Genomic DNA, 16,942 nt, shown 5'->3' on the forward strand with positions numbered 1-16,942 from the left:
TTTTGAGATGGAGAATGTAAACCCCCTCCCTCCAAAATTTTGAAATTAAGGGGCTCTCAGGCAAAGATAGGGGAAATAGGAATAACAGTTCTTTACTAGGAAAATTAAAATAGAAATGCAGTATTACAAAGAACAATCTCAAATGCTGATAGAGTCAGAACCCAAGCTGACACCTGTCAGTCAGTCAGGGTGTTGGCAGCAGCCCCATTCAATGGTGGCTGCATCCTCCTCCAGTGGCAGATGTGGTTCAGCTGGAGCAGTGCTCCTGCAGAAGGTGCAGATTTCCTCTGAAGGTTCAGGGATAATGTGGAAAGGTCTGGCTTTCCTCTGGAATCCAGTGGAAAGAAGGTACCTTGTTGTCCAAAATCTCAGACTTTTATCTAGGTAGGAAAGGCTTGGCTCCTCCCCTGGCTGGAGCATCTCCCAGTGGGATGATGTAATTTTATCAGTCATGCACTGGGACTCAATGGCCCAGGAGCAGATGATATCTCCTGGAGGGAGATTGGGCTGTGGAAAGATAAAGATGATTGCCCAGCTGGTTTAAAGATGGCCCATTAGCAGATGGTATGTGCCACGGGGATAAGGGTCACTGCCCCACCCACATCAACAGATGGTGACAGAATACACATTTCTGGTCACATCCTGCGTTGCAACCCAAGACACATGGGAGCACAGTGCCCTGTGGGGGTCCTGCAGATTTCCAGGAGCTGTCAGCACCCTGGGACAGGATTTGCCCTGGAGCTCTCAGCTGTGGGACTTTCAGGCTGGCAGGACGAGGGCTGAGCCCCACCCAAGAGCCCCTTCCACACTGTGGAGACCTCAGAATCCCTGTCTAGCTCCAGCTCTTTCCCCTGCAGGGAAGTGAACAAGTCCCAGGGTGATGATTTTAATTTTCACCTTGAGAAAGATGTTACTCAGAGTTGAGGTGGTTGTGTGTGGGTTTTGGTTTCATGGTTTTTCTTTTTTTTGTTTGTTTAAAACACAAGGTTCTCTTCCTTCTCTTTTCAGATTAACTCCACAGCATTTTTCTAAGGCTGAGGGAGCTGAAACTTGCAGGGACCAGTTGCACTTGATACTGCTTTGAATATCTTGAGACTAAGAAACACATAAAATGAAGATTTATGAATCACTTTAAAGACCTATGAGAGGAAAAAAAAAGGCGGTGAAAGGAAATTTTTAGTTGGGATTCTATGACTTGATAACACCTTCAACCTCTGTAATTTCTCTCATGGGTTAATATTTTTATACAAGTTAAAACTGTAAGTTCAGACATTATAATCCAAAAGTCATTATAGAAGAGGATAAATCTAACTTCCAACCTTTAATTTAAAATAAAAAAAAGTCCTAGGGGGAGTTTAATCGTACTGTACTAATCACTTTCATTATCACTGATATAAGCACAAGACTTTGCAAAGTTCTCTAAAGAGCAACTTAGGGCTGTGCCATCAGCTTTTACAGTTTTGGGTTGCTTGTTGCAGCCTCTGTGAATATGCTCTGTGTGTATCCTGGCTCTTTGGGGATGCAGCTCGTGCTTTATTTCTTCCTCCCTCTAACTCAGAGTGCTCTTCCAGGAATTGCCTTAATGACAAAACCTTGGAGGATCCACCAGAGTGGGAATTCTGAGGATTCTATAAAAATTTAACAGAGTTCCATAGAAATGGCTTGAAAACCCCCAGATAATGGGACTCTGTCTGTGGGGGGGTGGGGTTTAACCATCTAAAATAGGTCTCTTGTGGGAAGGTAAGTCTCAAACTCTACCCAATATTTTCCTATAAATTGTAGCTTTTCCTGTTGAGATCCTGAAGTACTGCCCTGTTCCACATAAAAGGAAACACAAGTATTTTATTCATCATCTCCTTGGCCCTTTCAGACTCAGGGTGCTGTGAACTGCAGTCTGCAGCAGAAGGCTCTTTCCAGGGTTTATTTTTCCCCTGAATGAGAGGACTCCAAGAGCTGCTGTAGCAGAAACACTGTGCAGAGCCCCACAGCAATACATGACATGCTGCAGACAGGGCTGCCTTCCAACACCCAGTACTCTGCACCACATTTCAAGTGGTATTTGAGTTCTTTTTCCTGCTGAAGCCTGGAGAATTGAGACTTTCAAAAATGGTAATGTCGTGTTGCGATTATGCACCATCCCTTAAATCCAGGGGTTCTAAGGCAGTGATGTTCAGCTCTGCAGGACTCAGGAGATGTTTAAGCTGCACCCTCACCAGCTGCAAGCAAGGTTAGCCCTGCTAGGTAGGGATGATGGCTAAAATCAACTATCTGTAAATTTTAACACTATATAGGGCATCACTCAGAGGAGCAACACTAGAAATATTTAAATGTTCTGCAAAAGCTGAGTTTTAGTACTGTGTTATTGTGCTCTTCAGTGTTGGTTTTTTTTTTCCTTAAACCCCATTTGGGGCCATTCTCCTCACTGGTGTGCATCACTCTGACTTTGTGAAGCTGTGCTAATTGAAAGCTGCAGAGGATCTGTGTCTCTTGTGTTGCGTTTAAAATATTCATACAATTAAACAGCGCTTTGAAGTGCTCCAGAGCTAGATGCTCTCTGCTTTACTTTGGGTGGTCAGGAGATGAAAATGGAAATGTTTTAATTGGATTTGGTCCTAAGAAACTGTGCCATGTCCTTGTTGGAATTCCCTTGCTAAGCAGTACTGCACCTTCTCCTCGCAGCTCGGAGCGCTCGGCCCTGTGCAGAGGGGACCAAGATAAATGGCTCATTTTAATCATCTCCACTTCCCAGGGAATTAGGAAGGAGGGGCAAGTTTTATTCACTGAGCTCTATTACTCCACAGAGAAGGATTTGTACCAAGCAAAGGACCCAAATGCATCTTGGCTGTAGGACAGGTTTGGATTTGTTTGTTTGTTTTGTGGGTTTTATTTTTCTTTGTATTTTTTTTTTTTTTTTTTTACAGTGGAAAAAGCCCATTTACTCCAACTTCTTGCAGCTGCATAATGAGGTGCCATTTTCTGATGTGTAATATCTAAAGGTCAGAGAAAGCCTTGCTGCTATAAAGCAATAGCTTATGCTCTCAGAGAGTGTGTGAGCACAAGAATTTACTCTCTCTACCCCAAGCCCCAGCCCAGGTGCAGGCAGGAGTTGTGTGTGGAGCTTTGGAACAATTCCCCCCATGGCTGTGCCTCTCAAGAAACTGCCATCACTGGTGACATAGCATTGAATTTTAAAATTTGTTGTGCTTTGGGTGAGTATGTTTGACACACTTGTCTCATTTCAGATTAATTTGTAAATCGTTCAGTCTGTTTTCACAGAGCTTTCACTCAGCTGTCACATTCCCAGGCTTTGTTGGGTAACATTTTGTTGGTGATATACCTCCAGCATGGCTGGGAAATAACAGCAGATGAAATGCATGTAGCTTTCCCTCTTTGACAACAGCAAACATTGATTTTCACAAAAAGCTTCTTTTTTCCTTCTGGAGTCCTAAAAATTTACATGTGTGTGTATATATATTAAAATAGTATGTGTATACACACATATATATACATCATACATAAATACAGTAAATGTCTCAGTAAATACCTCAGTAAAATTATGTATTATGTGTGAATATATACATTAACCTCTTGGTGATGTTTCTGGAAGGTTAAATGACATTGTAACCACTCAGAAGTTTACTTCCTTGAAAGTTTAAGCTGTAAATCTGCAGGTAACATTAAATCCACTGATTTTAGTCACCAAATGAACTTGCCCCTCAAATGTCTATTTCTGTGACACTCTCCTTCCACTGCAGGCCTGTTTTCTGATTTTATTTTCCTCTTTCATCTTTCAGCTCCTTATCTGTCCTTCCAGATTCATTACCTCTCCTTTCCTCTCTCCTTACTTCTTTTCTTCTCCTGCCGTGTTCCCATTTTTAATGATTTATTTTACACTTTATTTTATAATGTTTATATCTGCAGAATGAACTGGTTTTATAACCCCCCAAAATGAATGTCATAATTTATTTTGCTCACAGAGTTAAGGCTCACTGCTGCTGAGGAGACTCTTGCTGGTGGTGATGCACACCCTGGCTCTGCTGCCAGGTGACTCCTCTGCAGTTCCAGCCCCAGGTTTGGGCTGGATGGTGCCTTTGGGAGGTCACCAGGCTGGGGGAGGAACTTAAACAGGACCCATCTGAATCAGAGCAGTCATCCTTCCATCCCCAGCTCATGCCTTAAACAAGGTGCTTAAACAAGAGTATGATCCAGAGCAGCACTTCCCTAAGCATCCAGCTCCTCTGCTCCTTCTTGCAACCAGAATTTGGTGATTTTCTAAGCAGCAATTGCATCTTGATCATCTCATTTAGTAGCTGTTACTTGGTCCTGTCTTCTATAAATTTGTCTAATCAGCCAATGAATTTATCTTTCAGTCTCCATAATTCAATATGCATGGCGGGGAAAAAATATTTCCTCCTGACTGTTGTAAACCTGTAGCCCAATCATTTTACTGGGTGATTCTGAGTTCTTGAGATGTGGAAGAAGGCCAGGAACGTGCAATGCTGGGTTTATAGTGGATTATGAGCTTCAGTACAGTGTAAGGAACCTTTTTTCCTGCTCCTCAAGGCAGAAACACCTCATTGACAGCTGAAAACTGAACTCCATAAATGCATAAGCATTAGTGAGGGGGTATATGAGGGCTGCAGAAGGTGCATAAATCATTCTAGGTATTTTTAAATAATAGCATGTCTCACTACATTCATCTCCCCTGAGTTTATTCCTCAACCCCTAAGTACATTTTGACATTCAGAGTTAATCATACCTTCCAGTCAAAATATGCAGCACAGAACCATCTTGGAAGAGAGCTGCAGCTCCCCTGAGTCCAGGCTGGGGATCAAGAGGGCCAGGCAGAGCCAAGGCTGGGCTGGGGTTGTAGATTATGGCACTTATCTGGCACCAGCTTCTCAACATCCCTGGGACACCCTGGTGGCAAGCAGTACAGCTGTTCCCCTGGTTATCCCATGCCTGGTGGGAACAGCTTGGTCCTGCACTCTGTGTTCCTGCTTCCCTCTCCCTTTCTTTCAGCACAGTGGTCACTGAGCAGAGGATGGGAATAAGATGGTCCTGGAGACTGGTCCTTGTTCTTGTCCTGAGTCCCTGACCCCTGGCCAGGATTTTTGGGATTGTTTTCTTACTGGCCTGGTGTGCAATGAGAACTGTTTTATCTAAATGCAAATGCAGAAACATTTAGAAGCCAGAAGAAGGGAAGCTGCCTTCAGGAACAAGATGTGATTCCTGGTGGTCTCCACTTGAGTTTTATCAGAGGAGATGTTTTGCCCAGCCACTGTGACATGGTTTGATGGCAGAGGCAAAATGCACATGTCCCACTTGATCATCAATCAGCACTGAGCTTTGCTGCCAGAGCCATGAAAGAGAGACAGTGGGAGAGTGGGAAGAGCAGCAGGAGGCGAGCAGTGCACTTGCTTTCAATTTAGCCATGCAGGAGGAATGGGAAGAAAAGGATGATGAGGTGGCCTGCAGTGCTTTGTGGAAGGGAACATCTTTTTCAATTATCCATGTCTTTGCCTTGTGCAAAGTATCAGGAGTCCCAGTATGCACTCCCCAATATCCCACTTATGTCAACATAGATCAGCTTAATGCACAGAAATGTTATGTGATAGAATAGCTTACTCTGCACAGCAGGTAATTGCTGGGTGCTCCATCCAACCCACCAGCCAAACCCTGGGAAGACTCAGTACTTTGGCTGAGGCCCCTGGGAGTTATTTTAAAACTCAAAATCTCCTTTATCTCTTCCAATTGCAACTAGGAATAAGAATTATTTTCAGGAGTCATTGAGGCTAAAGAACCACTCTGTGAAGAGACTTTGCAAGGAAAACCGCAAAGGTGGGTGACCACCTCAGAAATATGGGATGGCAAAAGGAAAAGCTGTTGTTTGTGGCAGCATATAGAAACATTTCAATCAGAATTGCTCTCTTCTCTCTGTAGTCCTGGTCTGACACACACCTGCAGCTCTCAGGCTAAGACAGACAGAAATCCCCCTCTTGCAAAGCCCTGCAGAGAAGAGCATCCTCATAATATAGCAGTGTCTGGCAGAGACAAACTCTCTTTCCCCAGTGTTGCCTCTTGATTATATTGGTATATACTCCAAAATAAGATAAAAAGTCCTCTTAGCATCAAGGACACTATCTCCCTGGCAATTCAGTACTTACCATCCGGGGAAGCAAGAGCAGATGTGCTTTGTTGCTCTTGAAGTAGCAAAAAAAGCTCTGGCTGCAGGGTTATTAACTTAGGAAAGTTGTCCATCCACTGAGAACCATAAATAATCCACGACAGCCTCTCTGCCTGACTCCACATCCCATCTCCCCTGCTTATGTTGGTTTGCAGCCAGATGAGATTCTCCTTCTCACAGCTGCCCAGCAGATTATTTTGGGGAAAGATGAAGTCAGCTGGAACCACCTGCTGCCTCTTTGGTTCTTGTTATCTCCACACAGCTCTTGGATCTGGACTGGGCTGCTGCTCTGGGAGAAGGGAGGGTGTGCTGGTTGCACATGGAAGGGTGGGGGGCTGAGCCACTGGGGGGAATGGCTGTGCCCCCTCTGGGGGCTTCCCCTGTGGGATGAGGGGCCAGTTGGAGAAGGAATAAAGCATGGAGTCCACAGAAGACAGCAGAATGAAGATAAAGTTCCTGATGGGAAGAGATTGAAAAGATGCAACTGATGAGTAGCTGAAAACCTTTTTTGTGGGGCTATAAGGAGACTGTGACTACACTAAAATTCCTTTAAACTGTGAAATATACTTGGGGAGGTTTAAGTGCTTGAAAGGAAGACGTTTTTGCTTTGAGGAAATGGGGCTCTCTGTTTTGGGACTGGAAATATGGACAGAGACATTTAATAGAAAAAGAGATGAAGAGAATGTTGTCTTTCAGCATCTTGCCTTTAAAAGTGGTACCCCAAGTGTGTAACATAACCCATAGCACAGCTCTGGAAGGACTGTGGAGATGAGAGGAGAGTCATAATCTGCAATATTTCCTGGGTGGATGTAGATTGTGAAGGTGAAGACACCCCCTAAGCCTAAGCCAAAAAAGGGACTTTTCTCTCTAGAGTGAACTGAAATGATTATTTAAGTGGATAATTGACTGAAGTGTGTTCTGTATGTTGTTATTGTGAAATGTGGAATGAAGGAAGGGGAAGGAGGGAATAATCTAGAAATCTTATTCTGAATTCTTTTTGTGTTATTAATAAATTTCTTCTTATACCCTTTTAAGTTTTTTGCCTGCCTTGCCTCTGCTCCTGAATCCTATCTCTAAAGAAAACTAAATATATTAAAATTGGCAAACAAAAGTCACTCAGTGACAGAAGGCTGGACACACCTGATTACTGTCTGACATTCCTGAGGATGGCAGCCAGAAACAGGCACTCTGGTACCCTGAAAGGGGTTCTTGCCAGCTGGGAATTACATTTTGGCTGATTTGTCACTGCCTGGTTATCCTGGAGATGGGATCTCCCACCTGCTGCAAGAATGTTGGTGTCACCCACTGCTGCATCTCCATCTCTGGTGCTTCAGGGCTGGCAGCAACTTACAGAATTCTGATTTTAAAGAGATGTATGATGGAGGAGGGGAATAAAAATAAATATTGTGGTTTGATAAGATATTGTACCCACATAAATTTCTGCTCATCTCTGGTAAAACTATGATAGTAGAAATAGCCTGATTGTTTCTGTCTCAGTTTCTATTCCTTTTTCATGCCTGATGCTCAGACATGGCCTTACCTTGCCTGCATGCATATGTATCTGCTGAGATGGCACAAAGCCTACCTGCGTGTTAGCAACATGGCTCTTGCACTGGGAGAAAGTAGCTCTTTACACTTAATTACCTTAAATGAGGAGAGCTGCCAAAAGGGGCAGAAACAGCTTCAGCCTGGTTCAACCTTTGCTCCTGCCTTTGCCATGTCTCCCTGATCTACTTAATGTGAGAGACTTATAAAGGTTGCTGTGAAGAGGAAGAAAATTACATTTTCTTCTCTCCAGATAAAGTAATGGCTTAAATTTCAGCAAGGAAAATTCAGACTAAATAAGAGTAAAACCTTCTAATGGCAAGGATGAGAGTTTCCTGGGGAGGCTGTAGGGATTCCACAGCTGGAAGCCTCCAAGCAGAGGCTGGATAAATATTTATCAAAAGTGCCATAGCCATGGTTGAGTTTTCATAGGGGAAAGGACTAGAGAGAGTGAATTGCAGAGATGCTGAGGTTCTTTCCAGCCTTTTGCCTATTGAAGCAGGCAAGAAAATTTTCATATAAATAAATAAATAAATAAATAAATAAATAAAATGTTCCAGTTCTGCTGCTCATGCTGCTGCTGTAGGGCGCAGAGTCAGGATATGAATTACCTGTGCCAGGAAATGTGAGCTGAACAGAACAGAACAGGACAGAATCTGCTTTCCCAGCCAGTACAAGTCAGCAGCTGTGATATTACACAGTGGACCAGCTGCACTGTCTGAATGTCTTTGCTGTCCTAAACCAAGCAATAGGGCATTAAAAGAGAACAGAAGTTCTGATATTTTTTCTTCATGTGCTCATATCTTTTTCTGATATTTACTTTCTGGGATGATTAAAGCCATCCTTAGAAAAAATAGTTGACAGTTATTTGCTGAATTTACCTTTTGCTTCTCTTTGTATTTAAAACTTCCTGCTTTGGTTATTATAAGTCTTATATGCACCCCCTTGGTTAATATGCACCCCTGGCCAATAAATCTGAGATTGAGAATGGTATCAAAGCTATAAAACATCTTTCATGTTTCCAAAAGTCACAGCTATGCAGAAATGACTGCTGGGTGAACAACAAAAACCCATTGGGCTGCCTCAGGAGCAACCAGAGATGTACCCTTGACATTTCAATCTTCCTTCCTGTCCTGGGAGGGCAGAGCCGGCAGCTGTCCAGCACATGTTCTCCCAGCTCTCTGGGGCAGCTGGACCATCTGCTGCCAGTGAGGGAAGGAGCTAAACCTCTGCTTCTTGCAGGGAGAACATTTACCAGGTAGGGGGACCTGATTCTTTTCACTCCACAGCCTCTTATCTGAGGTGTGGGTGGCAGGATAAGGATGCACCCCCCAGCACAGAGAGCCCAAATTCCATCCTCAGTGAGCACTCCCATCCATGAATGCATGAGGTGGTTTATTTTCAGGGAGCTGGCACAAAAGGAGCCTGTGCAATTCACTCAGCAATCAGCACTTGTTTTTGGCAATGGCTGTTACCATAGCAGATGAGGCTTCCATGACCCCAAGACCATCCATCTTCTTGAACAGCAGAGATGCTGTGAGCACAGGGTGAGGTAACTGTTTTTTTTCCATTATTTTACCATGGTCCCAGCTGCTCACCAATTGCTGTTGCTCTTCTCTCAGTTGATTTGGAGCCAACAGCTTCTCATCCAGATCTTATTTCACCTGGAGAATGGCACTTTGTGGGTAAATCTGTGTTAGTTACAGGTCTGAGGAGAAGTGAGGAGCACTTGAAGGTTAGCAGGGTGTTGGAAACCTGGAAAGATTTGCAAATTTTTCTTTAAACAGACAGCCCACTCATGTGGATGTTGTCATTGCTGCAGGTCATGAATGTGTCCTGTCAGGTTGTGTGCCAGCCTGCAGGGATACTGATTTGGGACTGAAATAATGGCAGCTTTCTGGCCTTGGGCTTGACTGTGTACCTGTGTCCAAAGAGTCCACCAAAGGGGAAAATGAGCACTGCAAAATAATTGAGGGTAATGAACTTCTGCTTTATGAGGAGGGACTGGATTTCCCCATTGGGAGAGAAGAGAAAATGAGGGAAGAAAAGTGACTTGTACAAAATTACAAATCCAGAGTGAAGTGAACTCAGGGATTCCCAACATCCCACAGCACAGCACTGGTGTGGGAGATGGGCTCCAGGGAGCTTCTTCCATACTTCTCTTGCTTTTGTGGGCAGCAGTAGCAGTGCTTGGCTGTGTGGTGGGAGCCACTGAAGTTTTGCTGGGAGAAGGAAAGAAATTGCCCAATTTTTCAGCCAAACAGGGGCAAGCTGGGCAGTACTGGGCCAGATGGGAGTGCTGACAAAACCAGTATGGTCTGTATTGTGGGGGTGTGGAAAACAGAACAAAAGTTTTAAGAAGAGGAGCCTCCAAACTGCTATGCTCATGTGAAAACCAGTGCTGGAGGCCAAACATGTGTAAACATACTTAATGATAAAGGTTGATGCCATCCTTGATAGGATAAGTGATGGGAATGCAAGCTGAAAGCTTTCACTGTGGCTGTGTGTGGGATGCTGTGCAAACACAGCCAGTGATCAGTGTTCAGAAAGCTGGTCTTGAGTCTGTTCTTAATTTCAGTGTAGGCAGACAGGCAGACCATCCTCAAGTTAATCTGCCCCAGCACCATGGTATTGTCAGTGAATGAGTTCCATGCAGGCAGCAGCAGCTCAAAAATCTACAGCTTCAGGGAGATGATGTGCTGCACAGCTCACCTGCTTTAATATTCACTCCCTGAATTGCTCTCTTGGATGTGTTAATTCCAGCAGCCTTTGTCTGCTGTTCTGCCTCCCTCTCACAAAGCCAGGGAAGAATAAATAACAGTGTAATGCAATGTGCAACAGTATAAATGCCCTCCAAAGAACAACTGCTGAGACTGTTGACATGAGAGTTTGTAAGAGAAACAAAGGAAAATATGCTGATTCTGCTGCTTTGCTGCCTTACTCATGCTGTGCCTGACTAAATGTTATTCCAGGGTTTCATTGCTCATGGTTTCCCAGTGTTTCACTGAGGAATAAGTAATTGTTTAAGTTATGCTGGTGAATCTCAGGTTGCAGGGTAGGAGGACTCACCCCTCTTCTATCAACGTCTGTCTAAACACTCTTTAATGAAGTACAGACATTAGGTGAGAAATCTTACTTTGTTTCACAATATTGTACAATTATTAAGAGGAGGAGAGAGATACACAGACCACCCCTGGCTGCAGCCTCTCCCACCCACCTGTCAGTTGTGCTCAGCATCACCCTGAGGAGGGGATCCTGCTGCAGGCACCAGCAGGACTGGATCCTCACCTGGTCAGAGCTGGTGTGGGACCACTGAGACCTGGGTCACAGCCAGGTCAGAATCCAGGAGGAGATGGGGCTCAAAAAATAATGTAAATATATTTTATATTTATGGGGGATTTTATGGAGGAGATCTGTATCATCCCCACCATCATCCTCAAATGGAAAAAGGGGAGGCACAGGGAAGTGTTTAACCCAAGGTCACAGAGTAAGCTGGGACTGAAAAAAACCTTTGAGCCCAGGTCTGAGCATGGCTTGTTAAGACAAAGCAAGAATACTCCCTAATTCCCCAAATACATAAGGAGGAGTAATCTTACATGGCTGCCCTACTCATGATGACTTGTTCCCCAAGATGGTTTCTCTCATTCATGCTGCACTTGCAAAGCTAAAATAGCAGTGTCCTCTATCAGTGCAAAATTCCAAGTGACATATATTTAAAAGATGGGCTGTGGAAGGGTTAACATATTAATTCACTTTGGAAGGGCATTCTCATGATGGCCATGACACCCCTGAGTCTTCTTTGCTCTAAAACAGTTCATGTCTGGAGAGTTAATGGTATTGGATAAGTGTATTACAACAGAAGCAATTCCCTTGCAATTAATGACAGGAGATTAATAAAAGTGAGGAGCTTAAGGTGGTCAGCCCTCCATGCTTTCAGCCCTGGTGACAGCCAGTGCCATCACATCCAGGGGTCTCAGTGGAATATTGACCCCTGGTGGGCTGCAGGGAGCAGATGTTCCATGCAGAAGATGAGTCACCCCCACATTGAACAGCAGAGAGCAATTCAAGGTCAGTGACAGAGTTTTGGACCCACCTTTCCTCTTCCAGCTAGGTGTTTGCTTAAGACCCACAGTATCTCTTTCCCATTACATATTTTTATCTTCCCACCTAATTATTGAAGGCTTTAAAAAGTGGAGCAAGGCTTAACTCCAGAGACAGTGCTGATAATAATAACTTGGCTTTTATCCGGTATTGTCCCACTGGGCTGATCCTTAGAGCTCATTGATATTGGTTACCCTCATCTATCACTCTGGGAATTTATCAGGGTGCAAAAGCATTTGGTCAATAATCTCCACTTAAAACTACCACAGAGCAGGACATTACTTGGATGCAGGCAGTTGGACCAGGGGGGTTTGGCAGAGTTAAACAGAGTCTGGGCTCACAATCTGCTGCTGAAACAGAGACATGAAGCAGCAGAAACTTCAGGTGAGTCAAACTGGCTTTGAAGATTCACTGCAGAGAGGTTTGGGTACTTGGCACTGGGTAGATGCTGATTTTGTAGTCTGACTGCCCAGGTAGGTGTACTCAGTGGTATTTTTGCACACCTGCTGTCTCTCTTCGAGTGGGATCTGCAGAGGTTTCATGTTGGGTGAGATGAATCCAGAGCTCAGTAATTTTGTGTTGTAAACTTTGGATAACCCCCAAGCAGGCTGAATGTTTCTGCCCTGGGGCAGTTTTACCACAGCCACTGAGTGGGAAAGGAAATTCTTCCAGCCCTTGGAGCAGCTCCTGCCCTTCCCTCAACCTGGTTGCTCTGGGCAGTGTTGGGGAAGAAAGGGAGCAGCTCCTGTGCTTGGGAGTGGGGTGGGATTTAATGGCTAAGTGGTCCATTTAGGGATTACCTTTGGTTGGGGAGGATTCTTGATCATCCCTAAAATAGACAGATACAATCTGATCCACAACAGGCTTCCAAAGTCTCTGTGACAGCTGAATTAATTGCACAAAGCCTCTCACAACAGCAGCACCTGCACATGTAAAACTGAGTGGCAACTCCCGTTAACTGCATCTGGCAGTTTCAATAGAAGTGTCAACAATCCATGCAAAGGTTATTGGAATTAAAGGGAATTACAGAATTGGTTTGAAAAACTTAATAAGCTCACAAACTCAGAAGATGGGAAACACAGGCCCTGGTTTTCAAAGCTGTTCTAGTGCAACCTTCTGGCAGAGGTTATTTCTTTGACCATCTGTGAATGTTGAGCACAGAAATAAGGCTCTTGGCAAACTGCTTTCACTCTTTCCTAGAGCAACACTCTTTACAAGTTCCATAGGAATAGCAGGAAGTCTTTATAGGAAAAAAAAGGCAACATTGGGTGTGGGTGGTGCAAAAGTCCACATCACTTCATGTCACAGGAATTTAGTCATGACTTTTGACAAGCATTTCATTTGTGTAGTCTGCTTATAAACAAAGTGCAGCACAGCATCCAGAAAGGACATAATTTCAGTGGGTTTTGTCCAGCTCCAGCCCTGGACAAGAAGCTTAGGACTGCTGAAATCAATGGAATTTTTACTGATGATATCAGTAGGATTTAATCTACTAACTTCTGCCTGATTCTGAACTGGGTTTTGCAACTTTTATCAGGCAAGCTGGTTTTAGTGGAGTAGAGACTGTCCTTTCTTCAGAGGCTGCTTTCCTTCATAGAGACAGCAGAGATGAATAGAAGCTACTCACTGAGGGAGAAATTCTCTGAAACTTCCCATACATTTCCAAGCCAGGTTCCATCATTCCTTACTCTGCTGTGTTAAATACCCACCACACACAACACAGGAGCTGCAGAGGGAGTCTGGATGTTCCCATGTAAATTGAACTATTGGAGATTTACCACAGTGAATATGCAAAACCTCCTCCACAGTGTGATGACAATGATGTGTCCTCATACCTGTGCATCTCACCTCTAAGCCAGAACTTTTGTTCCTTCCAAAATCCTCCCAGCTACTGCAAAACCAGACTGAGCTACTCACAGATACTCATAGGCTTGATGAACACACAAACAAGCCACAACATTGCACTCCAAAGTCCTTAACAATCTGCAAACCCTTTTAATTTGAGGCAGAAGAGATACATGTTTCCTCTGTGAGCTGGGAATGAAGGAGTGAATGCTCAACCTCCTCCCCATCAGCTCATCAATCTCTCATCTGAAGTTGTCATCCTAAGTGTTTCTATTTTTTATATTAAACAAAGAACAGATTTATGGGTAAACAGGCAAAAATAAGTAAAGGGAAGGGAAATGAATTGCCATCCCTCATTAGGGCACTCCCTGGGTCCTTCAGCAGACATGAAATATGCCAGTGTAAAGTCTTTGTTGCTTTGCATGCCTGCTTCAGGAAAACTCTTGCAAACATTCCCTTTAGTATTTCTCTTCATAAACTGCATAACTGAAACTTAAATTAGTATTTCTAACAGAGGCTGCAGGCAAGGAAATGCCAGCTTTCCTGGCCTGGGGAAGCAATGCCTCTTACCACTCTTCAACAGCTTAAAGTGAAGAGAGGGGACCACAGGCTGCGGGTTTCCACCTACAATTTGGCTGTCCTGTGCTGTGTAGCCTTGGGCACATAATTTAGACTTCCCATCCTGTTTTTTTTTCTATTGTAAAGCTGCAGGATGAATATCTGCCATCCCTGCTGCTCTCTGCTGCCAAGGGTTTTATACAGCATAATAGAAATGGGCTCAGTTTTATAGAAAAATGAGTTAAAGACCCAGGCAGTACCACTCTCCTTTTAGCACTGAGTTATTTGTCCATCAAGCCCAGCTTTGGGCAACAAGGAGCATAAAGTAGAAATGTCACATTGCTTAGACACCTGGTAACTGCACCATTTGTAAAGTTTCCCCAATATTAGCAGGGAAACAGAGGAAGAAAGGCAAAATTTTGGTATATCTGCAATTTGTGCTTTTCTGCTTTCATTGCAAATTCTTCTTAAAGAAGCTGAAGGTCTGGCTGGCCTTGAATATTAGAAGGAAAAAGGGAAATCTCCTGCTTCCTTTTGATACATGTTTCTTCCCTTTGAAAAAGTGCAGGGAAAAGACAAACATTTGGAATGTGCCTGTAATCTGTGCTCTTCCTCTCACCAACTGGCAGCAGAAAAACTAAATACACAACTGACAGTATTTCAATGAGTTTTTGAATTTTCAGGATAGGAATAATGTCATCACTGTGCAACATTGCCAGATTCTCTGATCTCCACAAAAATAAACTGTATCCATAATGTTAGAGAACACTTCTCATTTGCAAGAATTTGCATTCCTAAGAAGTGCATTAGAAAGGCAGAACTCATTGCTGGTGTTCAGAGTGTGCAGGGCTGCCCAGTGCAGGCATGTGCTCACAAATGCTGCATTCCTGAAGGAGAAGGGAGCAAATAAGGGGGAAAAACTAGATCCCAGGTGCCCTTGGAGAAAGTTTCAGGGGCTAAGAGAGCTGGAGGGTGGGTGGCTGCAGAGCAGCTGCCTTGTGCCCTGCAGGATGTCAGAGCTGGGGCTGTGGCAGCAGCAGGGCTTTGCTGCCTGCTGGGTCACTCTGCTGGCTGGGAGTGCCAGGATTGGAGCCCAGGATTCTGAGGAAACCATCCCAGCAGAGCCAGGACACCCAGCTCAGCCCAGCAGCCACATGGAGAGCCCTAGGGGTCATTTTCATCTCCTTCCATGAGCCATCCTCAGAAATCCTGTGGCTCTGCTGCCCCCAGAGAGAGAGAGAAGGCTGCTCTGATCCTGGCTAGCTTAAGAAGAATTAGGGATTTGCTGTGGTCACCTCCGTGGGAGCTACTTATATCTGTTTGGTATTTAGGGTTTGAGGGACCCCTCCCCTGGGCTGGGTCAGTGTCTTGTTCTGTGCTCGGGTTTTGAGGCTGTAATGACATCAGGGCACTTATCTGGATTCCTGCTTGACATGTCTCCTAGCAAAAAAAAAAAAAAAATAAAAAAAGCTTTTCAGCTGCACTGCTGCAAAATGTGTGTCTGTTATTTTAAGTCAAGGCTAATAAATGCAAAGCAGATGGGGAGGTGTCCTCTTCACCCCTGAGAGACAATTCCACCAGCTGCTGGCACACACAGCAGGTCACAGCTTGAGCAGAAACATTGATGTCCTCTCACACCTTTTGGGCTGGTGGGCAAGGACAAACATCTTATTGACTTTATTTATTTGTGCATAACAATTTAGGGATGAAAAAGTAAAAGGCAGGATCTGAAATGAACTTTGGCTACTCCATTCCCAAGGAAGAAACAAACTAATTTTTGCTTCCAGGCTCAGGCTGTGCACCTGGTTCCAGCACAGGCAACAATTTTTAAGGAAACTTCTTGAAGCGAAAATTTTAATGAGTTCTCAACACCATATCACATCCCTTGGATTTGCATCATTTGAACCATATTTCTGGAGGTAATTTTTCAAAGTGTTGCACAGCACTTTATCTGCACGAATGCCTCTGCATGAGTGATTCATACTTCTAAACTATGGATGTACAAAAGGGGTCCAGGCATTTGAACAAAAAAAGTGTGGCAATTTTCTTCTGTTTCCAGTGGCTTATCCGGGGAAGGTCAGTTTATCATTTGTTCAGGAGAAAATTACACAACTGTTTCCATCCTCCCCTGGGGCAAAGGCTGTGCTGGACTGCAGAGGGTTGTGCCCTGCAGAGCAGGCAGGCTGGAGGGCTGCAGCTCTGGTGTGTGCTTGAGAGGGATGCTCTGGGACCCTGTGCCATGAAAGCAGCACACTGACTTGTCTGATGAATCCATGGCTAATCAGATCCCAGCTTGCACCCTGCCCAGGAGCAGTGGGGCTGCCTTGAAGGGATTAATTCAATTACTGTTTTGCAGGAGGTTATCAGAGATCCTGTGGATGGAGGTCTGCTTTCCTCTGTGCCTTCATCTCCCTTGTCTCTGGGGTGTGTCCACAAACTGGAGTTTACTCCGAACAAAAATGAAACCTAGGAGAGCACAGCAAAGTTTCATTCACTAATGTGATCCTGTCCTAAAAGAAAATAGCCCTCTTGTCCTGGAAATGGATCTATTAAATAACTCTCCAGTGCTCTCAGTTCAGTACTCAGTCTGAGCATTTAAACCCTTTAAAACAACCAGGGAAGCCATCTGATTTCCCTGTGTCAGTAATGATGCCATTGCTTTGAGAAATTAATTTCTTCCCCACTGCATGCTCTGTTTGAGAAATG

Source organism: Erithacus rubecula, assembly GCF_903797595.1.
Source record: "Erithacus rubecula genome assembly, chromosome: 14".
NCBI lineage: Eukaryota > Metazoa > Chordata > Aves > Passeriformes > Muscicapidae > Erithacus > Erithacus rubecula.